Source organism: Ovis canadensis, chromosome 5 (genome assembly GCF_042477335.2).
Source record: "Ovis canadensis isolate MfBH-ARS-UI-01 breed Bighorn chromosome 5, ARS-UI_OviCan_v2, whole genome shotgun sequence".
Classification (NCBI taxonomy): Eukaryota; Metazoa; Chordata; class Mammalia; order Artiodactyla; family Bovidae; genus Ovis; species Ovis canadensis.
Window position 1 is genome coordinate 121,920,495 of NC_091249.1, and position 16,837 is coordinate 121,937,331.

Here is a 16,837-nt window from a genome sequence, read left to right on the forward strand (position 1 = left end):
GACGCAGTGGTCATTGAAGTGGACAAGACTCCTGCTCTCCAACAGCTTAATTCTGGTGAGGGCAACAGGCGAAAAATAAGTAAACAAATAAAGGTCAGCCTCAGATCATGATGGGTGGTGGGAGTACAGTCACACAGTCATGTGACTGTGGGTATTAGACAGTGGGTGCTCAACGAAGGCTTCTGCAAGAGCAAATACTTGAGCCGAAGGCTGCTTCATAAGTAGGAATCAGCTACTTGAGGATATGAGGAAAACTGTTTCTTGGGGACAGCGGGCCCTCATGTAGCAACTTGTAATCAAGGAACAGATAGCAGCCCAGATTGGTTGGGGTAGCGTTAGCTCAGAGAAGAATGATAAGTGCTGAGATGGAGAGTAATGTTGGGTCTGATGGTTTGGGGCATCAGAAGTCCTGATTAGAAGTTTAGATTTCATTCCAAATGTGTTGAGAAGCCATTTGAATGCTGTCAGCAGGGAAGCGCTCTGGTTTCTTTGTGGCAAATGGATGCTAGCAGACAAAAGTGGAATCAGTTGAATCAGTTGACCCTAATTCAGCTAAAAGCTGAAGGGGGGTGGAAGGTGAAGAGAATGGATAGATCTGAGATATGTAGCCGAGATGGAGGTGAAAAGATCGGCTTCCAAAAGTGCACATCGTCTTATCTAGTGTGACATTTGCCCCACATCTGGAAACTTCTTTAAGGTCCCAAGCCCACTATTTCCACAGGCATTTTCCTTCATCTGCAACTATTCTGCTTGGTGCTCTGGAAGCCCGAATGAATCAGTGCAGCTTTTCTGAGCATTTTTCTCGGAAAAAAAATGTCTTCCATGCAGCTCACATACTGAGAAACAGAATCGATGGGCAGCGCCAAAATAAATGACTACGCTGCTCTCTTGGAGGTGTTAGTATGATTTTCGTTGTTCTTCTACAAGAAATTACTTCAAGTTCACAGCAAGTGATCAAATACCCATTAAGACACTCACTTGTTAGTGAAGGAACATGAAGGAACCTAGATTTTTAAGCCAAAGTGAAAGCGAAGTGAAAGAAAGAAGTCTCAAAACTGGCGACATCCCCCCTGCTTGACTGCGTGTGGGCTCCCTGCTCCCTAACCTTCCTCTAGAGCGCCAGAGGTGGTGTTTGTCAGTTTGCAGGGACTAACTTCCTCAGAAGAATCTGTGATCCTTCCTCGCAGCGCCTCGTCTCTGCTACAGTGCTTTTAAGGTATCGGGCGTCCCTGCCGTTCTCCAGGAGGGGTTGAGAGGTCCAGCCCCTTCGCCTCTCACGCAGGTGGATGGCACAGCCCTCCTGCTACTGGCCTCCCTTGTCTCTCACTGGCACAACTCGCTACAGACCTGCTTATCCAGCCTAGTTTGCCTTTCATCACAGGCAGAGTGGCTGTTTATTGGTATGGAAGGTATAATTGGAATTTTCTAGAACTGGTGAAGATGTCACACAATGACTATTTTATATCTGCCTCCTTTTACTCAGCATAAATATTTCAGGTTCATCCACGTGTATATTAATAGGCCTTTTGATGGGTGAGTAGTAAGGAATTCACTGTGTTTCTGTGTGTCTCTGTGTGTGGGTTTGCATCACAGTTCAGCCATTCACCATTTTGTGGACGTTTGGATTGTTTCTAGTTTTAGGCTATTACCAATAAAGACATCGTCAATATTTGTGCACAAGTTTCTATTATATTACGAATATTTGTGCACAAGTTTCTATTATATTACGAATATTTGTGCACAAGTTTCTATTGTATTACGAATATTTGTGCACAAGTTTCTATTGTATTACGAATATTTGTGCACATGTTTCTATTGTATTACGAATATTTGTGCACAAGTTTCTATTGTATTATGAATATTTGTGCACAAGTTTCTATTACGAATATTTGTGCACAAGTTTCTATTATGAATATTTGTGCACAAGTTTCTATTACGAATATTTGTGCACAAGTTTCTATTATATTACGAATATTTGTGCACAAGTTTCTATTACGAATATTTGTGCACAAGTTTCTATTACGAATATTTGTGCACAAGTTTCTATTACGAATATTTGTGCACAAGTTTCTATTACGAATATTTGTGCACGTTTCTATTACGAATATTTGTGCACAAGTTTCTATTATATTATGAATATTTGTGCACAAGTTTCTGTTATATTACGAATATTTGTGCACAAGTTTCTATTATATTACGAATATTTGTGCACAAGTTTCTATTATATTACGAATATTTGTGCACAAGTTTCTATTATATTATGAATATTTGTGCACAAGTTTCTATTACGAATATTTGTGCACAAGTTTCTATTATATTATGAATATTTGTGCACAAGTTTCTATTATATTACGAATATTTGTGCACAAGTTTCTATTATATTACGAATATTTGTGCACAAGTTTCTATTATATTACGAATATTTGTGCACGTTTCTATTATATTACGAATATTTGTGCACAAGTTTCTATTATATTACGAATATTTGTGCACAAGTTTCTATTATATTATGAATATTTGTGCACAAGTTGCTATGTGCACACAGGCTTTCATTCCTCCTGAATAAATACCCAGGAATGAAATGTCAGTGTCATGCTGTAGGCATATGTTCCACTTTTTAAAAAAACTGGAAAATATTTTCCAAAGAAGTTTTACCATTTATCATCAGTCGTGCGTAAAACGTCCAGCTGCTCCGTGTCATCCCAGACACTCGATGTGGCCAGAAACTGGGGTAGTCAGGATGCCCAGCTCTGGTAACACACATTCACAGTTCACGATCCAGTTGAAAAGAGAAATCAAGCATCTCCTTTCTGATACTATGTATGAAACATCGGGAGACAATCCTAGCAGCGTGCCCATCACCGGCCTGTGATGCTCTTTACCAAGAGAGGAGAAATATGGGAATTTCCATCATGGCCACAGAAAATAGGGGAGAGAAAGTTCCTCAAAGCTTGGAAGGGTTATTACCAGTGTAAGAGAGAGAAGGGATCTAGGCAAGCAGAACAAAAGATGTTATAGTATCTCCTCAAGTCTAAGGAGTTTGAGGGAGAGAGCAGTAGCAATACCAATAAAGTTCATGAGTGATCCACAGAGCTGACAATATAAACCTGGCTTTCTCTGTCTGTAAAGACCAACATAAGAAGGGGAAGGGTGGTTCTCAAGTTGAAAGACTGAAGTAAAGGACCCTGTGTGATCACCCAGAAGTGCTCAGTAGGCAGTAATAAATATTCCCAGGAATAATTTTCTGAGCCAAGGGATAAACCAAGACAGCAGCTTTTTAGTATGCCCTGAAAGCTTGAGAGTGCCCCCTTGGAATTCATACTTTGACACTTGTCTTATGACTTTAGTTATGATTATAGGGTTCTATTAGTGGATCATTTACATCGAATTCAGTTCAGTCACTCAGTCATGTTCGACTCTTTGTGACCCCGTGGACTGCAGCTTGCCATGCCTCCCTGTCCATCACCAACTCCTGGAGTTTACTCAAACTCACGTGTGCTGTGTCGGTGATGCCATCCGACCATCTCATCCTCTGTTGTCCCCTTCTCCTCCTGCCCTCAATCTCTCCCAGCATCAGGGTCTTTTCAAATGAGTCAGCTCTTCTCATCAGGTGGCCAAAGTATTGGAGTTTCAGCTTCCAATGAACACTCAGGACTGATTTCCTTTAGGATGGACTGGTTGGCTCTCCTTGCAGTCCAAGGGACTCTCAAGAGTCTTCTCCAACACCACAGTTCAAAAGCATCCATTCTTCAGTGCTCAGCTTTCTTTATAGTCCAACTCTCACATCCATACATGACTACTGGAAAAACCATAGCCTTCATGAGACGGACCTTTGTTGGCAAAGTAGTGCCTCTGCTTTTTAATATGCTGTGTAGGTTGCTCATAGCTTTTTTCCCAAGGAGTCTTTGAATTTCATTTAATTGCAGTTACCAATTGCAGTGATGTTGGAGCCCCCCAAAATAAAGTCAGCCACTGTTTCCATTGTTTCCACATCTATTTGCCATGAAGTAATGGGATCAGATGCCATGATCTTAGTTTTCTGAAAGTTGAGTTTTAAGCCAACTTTTTCACTCTCCTCTTTCACTTTCATCAAGAGGCTTTTTAGTTCCTCTTCACTTTCTGCCATAAGGGTGGTGTCATCTGCATATCTGAGGTTATTGATATTTCTCCCAGCAATCTTGATTCCAGCTTGTGCTTCATCCAGTCCAGCGTTTCTCATGATGTACTCTTCATGTAAGTTAAATAAGCAGGGTGACAATATACAGCCTTGATGTATTCCTTTTCCTATTTGGAATCAGTCAGTTGTTACATGTACAGTTCTAACTGTTGCTTCCTGACCTGCATACAGATATCTCAAGAGGCAGTTCAGGTGGTCTGGTATTCCCATCTCTTTGAGAATTTTCCACAGTTTATTGTGATCCACACAGTCAAAGGCTTTGGCACAAATGGCATTTACATGACATGGAATATAATATGTTCAAGAACTATTTCATTACCTCCCAGTTAAAGCAAGCCCTAGCCCTGACATTCAGAAGGATTCTGTGTGTCATCTCTGTCTATGCCATTTTATTTTTTTTTATTGTTCTCAAGTCTGAGGCTCCTTCAGGAATGTGCTCAGCTCATGCTGATATATGGAATGTTTGGTCTTCTCTGTACGACTGATGATTCCAGTCCCAGTGACTGAGTCAGTGTGCAGATGGAAGTGTGAATTGTTAGCCTGAGGCACTGTTTTGTCTTCTGTTTCTATGAGCCTGATCTTTCTTTGTATTTTTGTCTTTAGTGTGAGATGACATTTTTAAGGTTGATGTTAGTGATGTTATGTAATTGCAGATCAGTGGCGCTTCACAGCAACAAGGAAGTTGCACGATTGGTATGGGATATTGGTGCCGCTCAGGTGTTTCTGAACTTAAACCAGTCACATTGTTTCCGACACTTATGAGATTTGAGTGATTATCTCATGAAACATGAAATCATTACTGTTATTAGGGAGTATTTCAGTGAAAGGTAATGCGCGTGTTTGAATTCTGAATCAAAAACAGGAAGATCACTTGAATTGCAGGGTTTCAAATGTGCTGGCTTGGCGCTGAAGTGTTGAGTCCTGAGCTGCGCTGTACCCACCAGGTTCCTCTCTCACTAAACTGCGGCAGTAGACCTGCGAGCGGGTACGAGGCTCGTCTGCAAGCGGGGGAGTTCTCCCAGTGCGTCCACTCTTTAAAGCCAGGCTCCTGGGTCTTGGCTTGCATTGCTCGTTCTTTCTTTTCAAAAACCCCGAGACTGGTTCTCTATCACTTGACAGAAACACTCGTCAGTTCCAGGTGCCGTGTTGCGTGGCTGGACCAAGACCACAGGGACTGTAAAGATGAAGGCACGTTGTTGTACGTAGGCTGACTTGCCTGAGTGGCTCACTCACATTCCTTCTTTGCCAAAGCAGAGTGGCTTCTTTGCTCTGAACTTGAAGCTGCCCTGAATAAGAACAGCAAGTCAGGCCAGAAACAGGAGATGCTCTGCAAATGGGTCTCTCCCACTGAGAGCATCAGGAGACTTCCAGGGCTCTCAGCAACACCTGATATCCCCCGGGCTTGAATTGTCTCTGTGAACACCATCCAGTAGACCATGGAAATTTCCATATAAAAATTGAAAATAGCTACTATACCTTTCATACATTTCATGAACTCATGGAGCGTTCTTGCTATCTTTATGACACGATGACTCAGCTAAATACTTGCTGAGGATATTTGTGCTCAAAACTGTGGCTGCAACTAGGGGAGTCTACAAAAGGTAGAAAAAGTCATTCCCTTACTGTTTAGGAGTGAAAAACAGGATGAAAGCAGGCAGAGATGAACAGGAACAGAGTTATTGTACTGTGAGCGTGAGAACCTCAAACTGGGATCCAGACGCCTGGGTGCATCTTCGGGCTGTGCTAGGTGTTATGGGTGCTACCCACTCCAGGATTCTTTCCTGAAGAATCCCCACAGAGAGAGGAGAGTGGCTCTCTGCGCGCTGCAGTCCACAGGGCTGCAAAGAGTCAGACACAACTGAGTGACGAACATTCCACTTTCACTTTTGGTAAATCATGTCCCTCTCTAGACTGCACATGCCTCATATACAAAATTAAAGTGTTATGCCATCTGCGAAGAACCGCGCAGAAGCGTGGCCGAGAGGAGCTACCTCTTGCCTGAGGTCGGGGAGGCGGCCGAGACCTGCTAGCCCACGCGTGAGGCCAGGGGCGGCGGCTGGGAGGATATACCCCTCATCCAAGATAAGAAAAACCCAAGTAAGATGGCCTCTGTTGTGAGAGGGCATTAGAGGGCAGACACACTGAAACCATAATCACAGAAAACTAGTCAATCTGATCACACAGACCACAACTTTGTCTAACTCAATGAAACTAAGCCATGCCGTGTGGGGCCACCCAAGATGGGCAGGTCATGGTGGAGAGGTCTGACAGAATGTGGTCCACTGGAGAAGTGAATGGCAAACCCACTTCAGTATTCTTTCCTTGAGAACCCCATGAACAGTATAAAAAAGGCAAAATGATAGGATACTGAAGAGGAACTCCCCAGGTCAGCAGGTGCCCAATACGCTACTGGAGATCAGTGGACAAATAACTCCAGAAAGAATGAAGGGATGAAGCCAAAGCAGAAACAATACCCAGCTGTGGATGTGACTGGTGATAGAGGCAAGGTCTGATGCTGTAAGGAGCAATACTGCATAGGAACCTGGAATGTCATGTCCATGAATCAAGGCAGATTGGAAGTGGTCAAACAGATGGAAAGAGTGAATTTTGACATTCTAGAAATCAGCCAGCTCAAATGGACTAGAATGGGTGAATTTAACTCAGATGACCATTATATCTACTACTGTGGGCAGGAATCCCTTAGAAGAAATGGAGTAGCCATCATGGTCAACAAAAGAGTCCAAAATGCAGTACTTGGATGCAGTCTCAAAAACAACAGAATGATCTCTGTTTGTTTCCAAGGCAAAACATTCAATATCACGATAATCCAAGTCTATGCCCCAACCAGTAACACTGAAGAAGCTGAAGTTGAACAGTTCTATGAAGACCTACCCTGCATATTTAACTTATATGCAGAGTACATCATGAGAAATGCTGGGCTGGAAGAAGCACAAGCTGGAATCAAGATTGCTGGGAGAAATATCAATCACCTCAGATATGCAAATAACACTACCCTTATGGCAGAAAGTGAAGAGGAACTAAAAAGCCTCTTGATGAAAGTGAACGGAGAGTGAAAAAGTTGGCTTAAAGCTCCACATTCAGAAAACTAAGATCATGGCATCTGGTCCCATCACTTCATAGGAAATGGATGGGGAAACAGTGAAAACAGTGTCAGACTTCATTTTTTTGGGCTCCAAAACAACTGCCGTTGGTGATTGCAGCCATGAAATTAAAAGACGCTTATTCCTTGGAAGGAAAGTTATGACCAACCTAGACAGCACATTCAAAAGCAGAGACATTACTTTGCCAACAAAGGTCCATCTAGTCAAAGCTATGGTTTTGCCAGTGGTCATGTATGGATGTGAGAGTTGGACTGTGAAGAAAGCTGATCATTGAGGAATTGATTCTTTTGAACTGTGGTGTTGGAGAAGACTCTTGAGAGTCCCTTGGACTGCAAGGAGATCTAACCAGTCCATTCTATAGGAGATCAGTCTGGGGTGTGCTTTGAAAGAAATGATGCTAAAGCTGAAACTCCAGTACTTTGGCCACCTCATGTGAAGAGTTGACTCATTGGAAAAGACTCTGATGCTGAGAGGGATTGGGGCAGGAAGAGAAGGGGACGACAAAGGATGAGAGGTCAGGATGGCATCACAGACTCAATGGATGTGAGTCTGAGTGAACTCTGGGAGTTGGTGATGGACAGGGAGGCCTGGCGTGCTGCAATTCATGGGGTCAGAAAGAGTCGGATGCGACTGAGCTACTGAACTGAACTGAACTGATGAAGACCTACAAGACCTTTTAGAACTAACACCCAAAAAAGATGTCCTTTTCATTATAGGGGACTGGGATGCAAAAGTAGGAGGTCAAGAAACACCTGGGGTAAAAGGTAAATTTGGACTTAGAATATGGAATGAAGCAGGGCAAAGACTAATAGAGTTTTGCCAAGAGAACGCACTGGTCCTAGAAAACACCCTCTTCCAACAGCACAAGAGAAGACTCTACACATGGACATCACCAGATGGTCAACACCGAAATCAGATTGATTATATTCTTTGCAGCCAAAGATGGAGAAGCTCTATACAGTTAGCAAAAACAAGACTGGGAGCTGACTGTAGCTCAGATCATGAACTCTTTATTGCCAAATTCAGACTTAAATTGAAGAAAGTAGGGAAAACCACGAGACCATTCAGGTATGACCTAAATCAAATCCCTTATGATTATACAGTGGAAGTAAGAAATGGACTTAAGGGACTAGATCTGATAGATAGAGCACCTGATGAACTATGGAATGAGGTTCATGACATTGTACAGGAGACAGGGATCAAGACCATCCCCATGGAAAAGAAATGCCAAAAAGCAAAATGGCTGTCTGGGGCGGCCTTACAAATAGCTGTGAAAAGAAGAGAAGCAAAAAGCAAAGGAGAAAAGGAAATATATCTGCATCTGAACTCAGAGTTCCAAAGAATAGCAAGGAGAGATAAGAAAGCTTTCCTTGGCGATCAATGCAAAGAAATAGAGGAAAACAACAGAATGGGAAAGACTAGAGATCTCTTCAAGAAAATTAGAGATACCAAGGGAACATTTCATGCAAAGATGGGCTCAATAAAGGACAGAAATGGTATGGACCTAACAGAAGCAGAAGATATTAAGAAGAGGTGGCAAGAATACACAGAACTGTACAAAAAATTCCTCACGACCAAGATAATCACAATGGTGTGATCACTCACCTAGAGCCGGACATCCTGGAATGTGAAGTCAAGTGGGCCTTAGAAAGCATCACTATGAACAAAGGTAGTGGAGGTGATGGAATTCCAGTTGAGCTGTTTCAAATCCTGAAAGATGATGCTGTGAAAGTGCTGCACTCAATATGCCAGCAAATTGGGAAAATTCAGCAGTGGCCACAGGACTGGAAAAGTCAGTTTTCATTCCAATCGCAAAGAAAGGCAATGCCAAAGAGTGCTCAAACTACCACACAATTGTACTCATCTTACACGCTGGTAAAGTAATGCTCAAAATTCTCCAAGCCAGGCTTCAGCAGTACGTGAACTATGAGCTTCCAGATGTTCAAGCTGCTTTTAGAAAAGACAGAGGAAGCAGAGATAAAATTGCCAACATCCACTGGATCATGGAAAAAGCAAGAGAGTTCCAAAAAACATCTATTTCTGCTTTATTTATGCCAAAGCCTTTGACTGTGTGGATCACAATAAACTGTGGAAAATTCTGAAAGAGATGGGAATACCAGACCACTTAACCTGCCTCTTGAGAAACCTATATGCAGGTCAGGAAGCAACAGTTAGAACTGGACATGGAACAACAGACTGATTCCAAATAGGAAAAGGAGTACATCAAGGCTGTATATTGTCACCCTGCTTATTTAACTTCTATGCAGAGTACATCATGAGAAACACTGGGGTGGAAGAAGCACAAGCTGGAATCAAGATTACTGGGAGAAATATCAATAACCTCAGATATGCAGATGACACCACCTTTATGGCAGAAAGTGTAGAGGAACTAAAAAGCCTCTTGATGAAAGTGAAAGAGGAGAGCGAAAAAGTTGGCTTAAAGCTCAACATTCAGAAAACGAAGATCATGGCATCTGGTCCCATCACGTCATAGGAAGTAGATGAGGAAACAATGGAAACAGTGTCAGACTTTATTTTGGGGGGCTCCAAAATCATTGCAGATGGTGACTGCAGCCATGAAATTAAAAGACACTTACTCCTTGGAAGGATAATTATGACCAACCTAGACAGCACATTCAAAAGCAGAGACATTACTTTGCCAACAAAGGTCTGGCTAGTCAAGGCTATGGTTTTTCCTGTGGTCATGTATGGTTGTGAGAGTTGGACTGTGAAGAAGGCTGAGCATTGAAAAATTGATGCTTTTGAACTGTGGTGTTGGAGAAGACTCTTGAGAGTCCCTTGGGCTGCAAGGATATCCAACCAGTCCATCCTAAAGGAGATCAGTCCTGGTTGTTCATTGGAAGAAATGATGCTGAAGCTGAAACTCCAGTGCTTTGGCCACCTCATGCGAAGAGTTGACTCATTGGAAAAGACTCTGATGCTGGGAGGGATTGGGGGCAAGAGCAGAAGGCGACGACTGAGGATGAGATGGTTGGATGGCATCACTGACTCGATGGAAGTGAGTTTGAGTGAACTCCGGGAGTTGTTGATGGACAGGGAGGCCTGACATGCTGTGATTCATGGGGTCGCAAAGAGTTGGACATGACTGAGCGACTGAACTGAACTGAACTGATACTAACAGTGGGGCATTGGTTCCCAATGTAATCGTGTTTCTGAAGACAGAGGTGATACGAAAGATGGTTCTTCCTATTTCATCTCTTACCTGAGTTACCAATCGCGTCCTCTGTCCTGAGAGCTGGTCCTTGTCCAGTTAGCGCCCATTCTGACAGCCTCCAGATGACACCAGTGCTACTCACTGTCTGCTGCCTGAGCTGACATGCTTTGAGTCTTTTCCTCCTTTTCCATCTTTGTCTTAGTCTGGGAAACCGCTTCCTCGTCTTCAGCCTCCTCCGTAGCCAGAGGCGGCTAAGTCATCCGAATCTGATTAATGAAACGTAGCGGAAAGTTTAGTGCAGTGACCTGGGGAAGTTTCTCTTTCCTCCTTGAGCTGGTCTGTCCCCGTGTATTGCTCTTTTAAAGATCCACGTGGTGAGCTGGGAGCCGAGACAAGTGCTTGGTCTGGTTTCATGCTGAGCCTCTGAACCTGCTAGCCACCCTCTTCCAGACTTCCTGTTGCATGAAACAAACCAACAAAAAAGACCCATTTCATCTTACAATGCTGAAAATTGGGTTTTATGTTACTTGTATTTTAAACTATTCCTAACGGTACAGCACACTATGAAGTAATATGTGCATATAAAACCTCTTCATTTTTTGAGGATAATTGGTGCTGAAAAAGGCCACTTGATGTCAACCCATATATAGCATGGGCATCAACATCACAGCGAATAAAGACAAAATGTTTAATTGGGATTTAATCTTGGAAAACGCAACTAAAATTGGTGACAATAATTTAATTAATACTTAACATTTAGCTTATAACTGTAACTTCAGGCAATAAAACCATTGTGACTTTTTTTTTAAACAGCTTCATAGAGGTAAAATTGGCATGTCACAGAATTTGTCCATTGTGAATATACACTTAGACAAATTTGAGTAAATTTATATAGGAGTATAATTATGCACATAGTCCTGTTTTAGAACATTTTTCTCACCTTAAAATTTCCCTCATGCATGTTTTTAGTCAATTTATGCTCATACCATTAGCCCCAGACAATCGCCAGTCAACTTTCTATATCTACACTGTGCTGTGAAAGTCGCTCGGGCATGTCTGACTCTTTGTGACCCCGTGGACTGTAGCCCCCCAGGCTCCTCTGTCCATGGGATTCTCCAGGCAAGAATACTGGGATGGGTCGCCATGCCCTCCTCCAGGGGATCTTCCCAATCCAAAGATCAAACCCAGGTCTCCCGCATTGCAGGCGGATTCTTTACCTGTTGAGCCGCCAGGGAAGCCCAAGGTGCTTGTCTGCCAAACCAAGACAACCTGCATCTATAGACTGGCCTTTAGTGAGCATATGTAATCTTAAAATATTTGGTCTTCCTATTCTCTAAAATGGTATGCTTCTCAATTTCTATAAATCTTCAAAATTTTCCTTCAGAAATATGTTATAGCTTTCAAGGTACAGGTTTTACACTTTACTGTTAAAAATTTTCAGAAGCACTTAAATCCTTTTGGTGTGATTTTTATAATAATTTTCTTAATTGAATGTTTGGATTTTTTTCTAGTACACAGAAATGGAATGTCCACTCATCTTGTATTCTCTATCTTCTTGAGTTTGGTCATGGACTCTAGTCGGTTTAGGGTGAGTGGTTTAGAGTGCTGCGCATACAGGATCACAGAGTTGGTAAGTGAAGACAGCTTTACTTCTTCCCTTTCTAGATCTGTGCCCACCATGCATTATTCGGTCTCACCTCTGACAGTTCCCCCGGTGTCATCTCTGCCCTGCTCTTCACTCATCGCTTCCTGACTCACCAGCCTTTCCTCCTGTAAGGCTCGTCTCCTCTCAGCTCTGTCTCAGGACATTTGCACGTGGTATCCCTTCTTCCTCAACATTCTTCACCCAGATCTTTCATGGCTGCCCCTTCCACCATTTTCATCCTTCACATCTCAAATCGAAAACCATCACTTCAAAGTGACCTTCCCCGGTCATCCTGGGGAGTCCGCCATCCCTATAACTGTTCTATAGCATTTTCTGCAAATGATTCTCTTCAGGACACTTAACAACCCCCATAGAATCTTCTCTTCTCATTTATGTATGTTGTTTCCCAGCTCTCAACTTGAATGTCATTTCCCTAAAGGCAGTGGCCTTATCTGTGTTTTCCACCACTCAGTCCCAGGGCCTGCCTCACGTTAGGTGTATTTCTTTTTCTTTTTCCTTTTGCTGTATGGTTGACAGAAGGAAAAAAGAAAAATTAAAAGCATGCAAACAAAAACTATTCAAAAGACTGACTTCCGTACATTAGTTCCTGCTGAATTTTCAGCAAATTCTCCCTCCCAGCTCTACCACGGATGCAGGCTAGAAGCACAGCAAAGCACGGCCATCGCAGCTGCGTTCCGGTCTATTAGAAGCCCAGCCTCTACAGTTAGCACCGCTTCGCTGTGACGAAACACACTTTCACATGAAACCAAGCACTCTAAGACTGTGTTTCTCAGAAACTTTGGTCGTACGTACATTTTTGGGTGTTGATAAATATATATGATTAAGATACAATCTCATCAAGTGGTCTTAATTGGCTAACCTTGGTTCTAGATTCAGTGTGCAGCATGCAAAGTTCATTTCAGATTCATGCTTTAGAGGAGTTAGGATTTTCCAAGCCACAGTTCCCAAACGGCGTGCTTCTTTGTGCAGTTACAGGTTAAACTAATTCATCTTATTCCTCATCGCCTCCTCCCCGATTCATAATCTCCAGTTTCCTGATACTCACAATAATATGTAGATTTGTTTCTGTTGTCTGACAGTTGATGGAGCATTAAATAAAAAGAGATGACAAAGCCAGAATAGTAGCTCTCACTCCTGACTCACAACCTCAGCAAAAGCAAAAAATGAGTAAATCAGTCTTCCTGTGGAGAGGGGTGGCTGAAAGTCCTCCTCGTATGCTGGACGTATGGAAACACAAGGGGGCTTTCCGTTTTCTACTTGTCAGCATGTGCCACTGTCCCCTCCCCTCAGGCCTGGCCCGTTAGAGCAGGTGCAGTGGTAACTGCGCTTCCTTTCTGACTGATAGCATGTCAAGCCGAGAGTCAGGGAGGAAATTGGTCCTCCAGGTGAGAGTGGCCTACCACCGTGGGTAGCAGCCAGAAACAGGGACGGATTCAGGAGTGGACTGGACTCTTGTCTGCGATCCCATTTCCTGGGGCGTTGCCTGCTGTGCCTAGGCCAGTCCTGCCTGAGAGCTGCTCTGATTGTGCCTCTATCTCCCACGTGACCCAGATGCCCAACCTTAGCGGATTGAAAGCACCAGGCCCTTTAGCACAAGCCACACTGATCGATTTTACTCGAAAAAGAGAAAGCACACATTTTGCACAACATGGCACAAGGTACATCCATTAACAGAGCTGCTGGTGGGGAGACCAGAGCAATTCCTACATGTTTCTCTTCCCAGAAGCTTTCCCTCGTTTGACAGAGTCTACCCGCTGCGAGGAATTTGCATGGAGTGGAAAGGGAGGAAGCGGCCATTTGTCTGCTGGTCATCCAGGTGGCGAACGTGGAGAGGATGTCACACCCAGGTCACCCTGCCTGGGGCACCCCTCGAGGGCAAGCAGGTTGCTGGACAGCAGCTCTGTTGTGTCTATAAAGCCCAAATGGCGTAGTAGGACTTGAAGCCAGGCTGGCTTAGCTTGACACGACTGAGCACGCCGGTTCCCATGCTCAGATTAGTTCTATTCCTGTAGGATGACTGCAGAGCTAGGATCCTCTTTCCTTTTGGAATTACTTTGAGGTCTCTGCAGGAAATTTAATCTACTCATACAGCTTCTCTCATTAAAAAAAAAAAAATTGATCAGCTGCTAATTATTTATCTAGACACTTTCTTTCCAAATTCTCAGAGCTCTATCTCAACAATATTTTTCCTCTTATGAACTTGTTGTGTTAAAAAATAAACCAATGAATTAAAAAGAGAAAACTCCATTTTAAAACTTGCTTTTGGGATTTATAAAGCCCAAGCTACTTCTTTGTCGTTGCTTCTTTTTAATAACGACTTTGTTGATATATGATTCACACACAATAAAGTCTCCCCTTTAAAACTGTACAGTTCAGTGGTTTTGAGTCTGTTCACAGAGTTTTGCAGCCATACCACTATCTAATTCCAAAACATCTTCTTCTCCCCACCAAGAAACCCCATTAGCAGCCTCTCGCATTTGCCTTACTCCTGGTCCCTGACAACCACTAATGTGCTTTCTGACTCAATTCATATAAATCACATCATAAAAGATGTATATTTTGTGTCCAAATTCTTACCTGTACTGTGTTTCAAAGTTTATCCATATCGTGGCAGATAGCAGTGCTCTATTGCTTTCATGTAACCAGATAACGTGCCCCGTGTCGCGTTTTGTTTGCCTGCTCATCAGTTGGTAGACATGTAGGTTGTTTCCATTTTTGTAATATTATGGATAATGGTTCTGTGTGCCATTTGTGTACACTCGTGGGCAAGCTTTTGCCTGGACATACATTTACAATTTTCTTAGGTAGATACCTGAAAATGGAATTCTGGGGTCATATAGCTCTATGTTTCAGTTTGGTGGAAAACGACAAGCCATTTTACATTTCTACCAACAATGAATAGGGGTTTAATTTCTCCACATCCTCATCAACATACTTATTGTTCATCTTCTTAATTTTAGTCATACTGTTGGGTGTGAAGCAGTGTCTCATTGCTGCTTTGATGTGTAGTTTCCTGGTGACTAACGATTTGGGGAATACTTTATTGAGATACAGTTGGTGAGCGTATTATGTTTCAGATGTATGACGTAGTGAGTCATACTTTTTGAAAGTTATGCTCCACTTATAGTTATACAGTGTTGGCTATATTCCCTGTGCTAGGCAGTAGGTCCTTGCAGCATATTTATTTTAGAAACAGTAGTTTATACATCTCAATCCCCTACTGCTCTCATGCCCATCCTGCTCTCCCACTCCCCATTAATAACCACTATTTTGTCCCTCATATCTATGGGCCCCTTTCTTTTTTGTTGGATTCACTGGCTTGTTTTAGTTTTAGGTTCCACATATAAGTGATATCATGCAGTATTTGTCTTTCTCTGTCTGACCCATTTCACTTAACACAACAGCTTTATTGCAAATGGCAAAATTTCACTATTTCTTATGGTTGAGTGGTATTCCTCTGTGTGTGTGTGTGTGTGTGTGTGTGTGTGTGTATCACATCTTCTTTCTCCACTCATCTATTGATGGGCGCTTAGATTGTTTCTGTATCTTGACAACTGTAAATAATGCTGCCCTGAACATTGGCTGCAATTTTGAGCATCTTTTCGTGTGCTTATTGGACATTTGTATATAGTTTTGGAGAAATAGCTATGAAATCCTTTGCCCATTTTTAAGCAGAGTTTATTTATCTTCTTATTTGGGGGTTGAAAATTATTTATAAACTCTGAATAAAAGTTTATCAGATATATGATATGCAAATATTTTCTCCCATTCCGCAGACTGTCTTTCCACTTCCTTGACAATGTTCTTTAAAGCACAAGCTTCTTTTCTAAAAATTCTGAGGAAGTCTAATTTATCTATTTTTAATTTTTTTGTTTATGATGTTAGTGCTATATTTAAGAAACCAATTCTTAACCTGAAATCTCAAAGATTTACAATTTTGTTCCCTTCTAAAAGTTTTTATAGTTTTCATTCTTCCACGTACATCTGTGACCCATGTTGATACATTTCTCTATGTGGTAGGAAGACAATTTATTTTCTTTTCTACTGTCCTTCCTCATGTAGATGTCCAGTAGACCAAGTATCCCTTGTTAGACCATTTTTAACCAAATTGTCTTGATATTCTTTGTCAAAAGTCATTTGGCCACAGGAATAAGGGCTTACTTCTGGTATAAAACAATTTCTTGTCCCTTTATCTTCTGAAAATACCTTGATTATGGAGTATAAATTCAAGTGTGTCTATCTTGAAAAACTCAAAACACATTCTCTGGACTAGACATTATTTATCTCTGGTACTTAAGTCTTATTTTAGGTTGTATTCTCCTAGAAGTAAATTCTAAGACCAGAACCCAAGTGTGAGTTGATTATTTAGAAATTGTAGGAAACATTGGTTAAGAGTGGAACAGAGAGATACAGAAGGAAAAGAAGACAGTAAAGCTCAGGTATTTCAAATCCAAAAAGACGATGCTGTGAAAGTGCTGCACTCAATATGCCAGCAAATTTGGAAAACTCAGCAGTAACCATAGGACTGGAAAAGATCAGTTTTCATTCCAATCCCAAATGCCAAAAAATGTTCAAACTACTGCACAATAGCACTCATCTCACACACTAGCAAAGTAATGCTCAAAATTCTCCAAGCCAGGCTTCAGCAGCACGTGAATTGTGAACTTTCACGTGTTCATCTGGATTTAGAAAAGGCA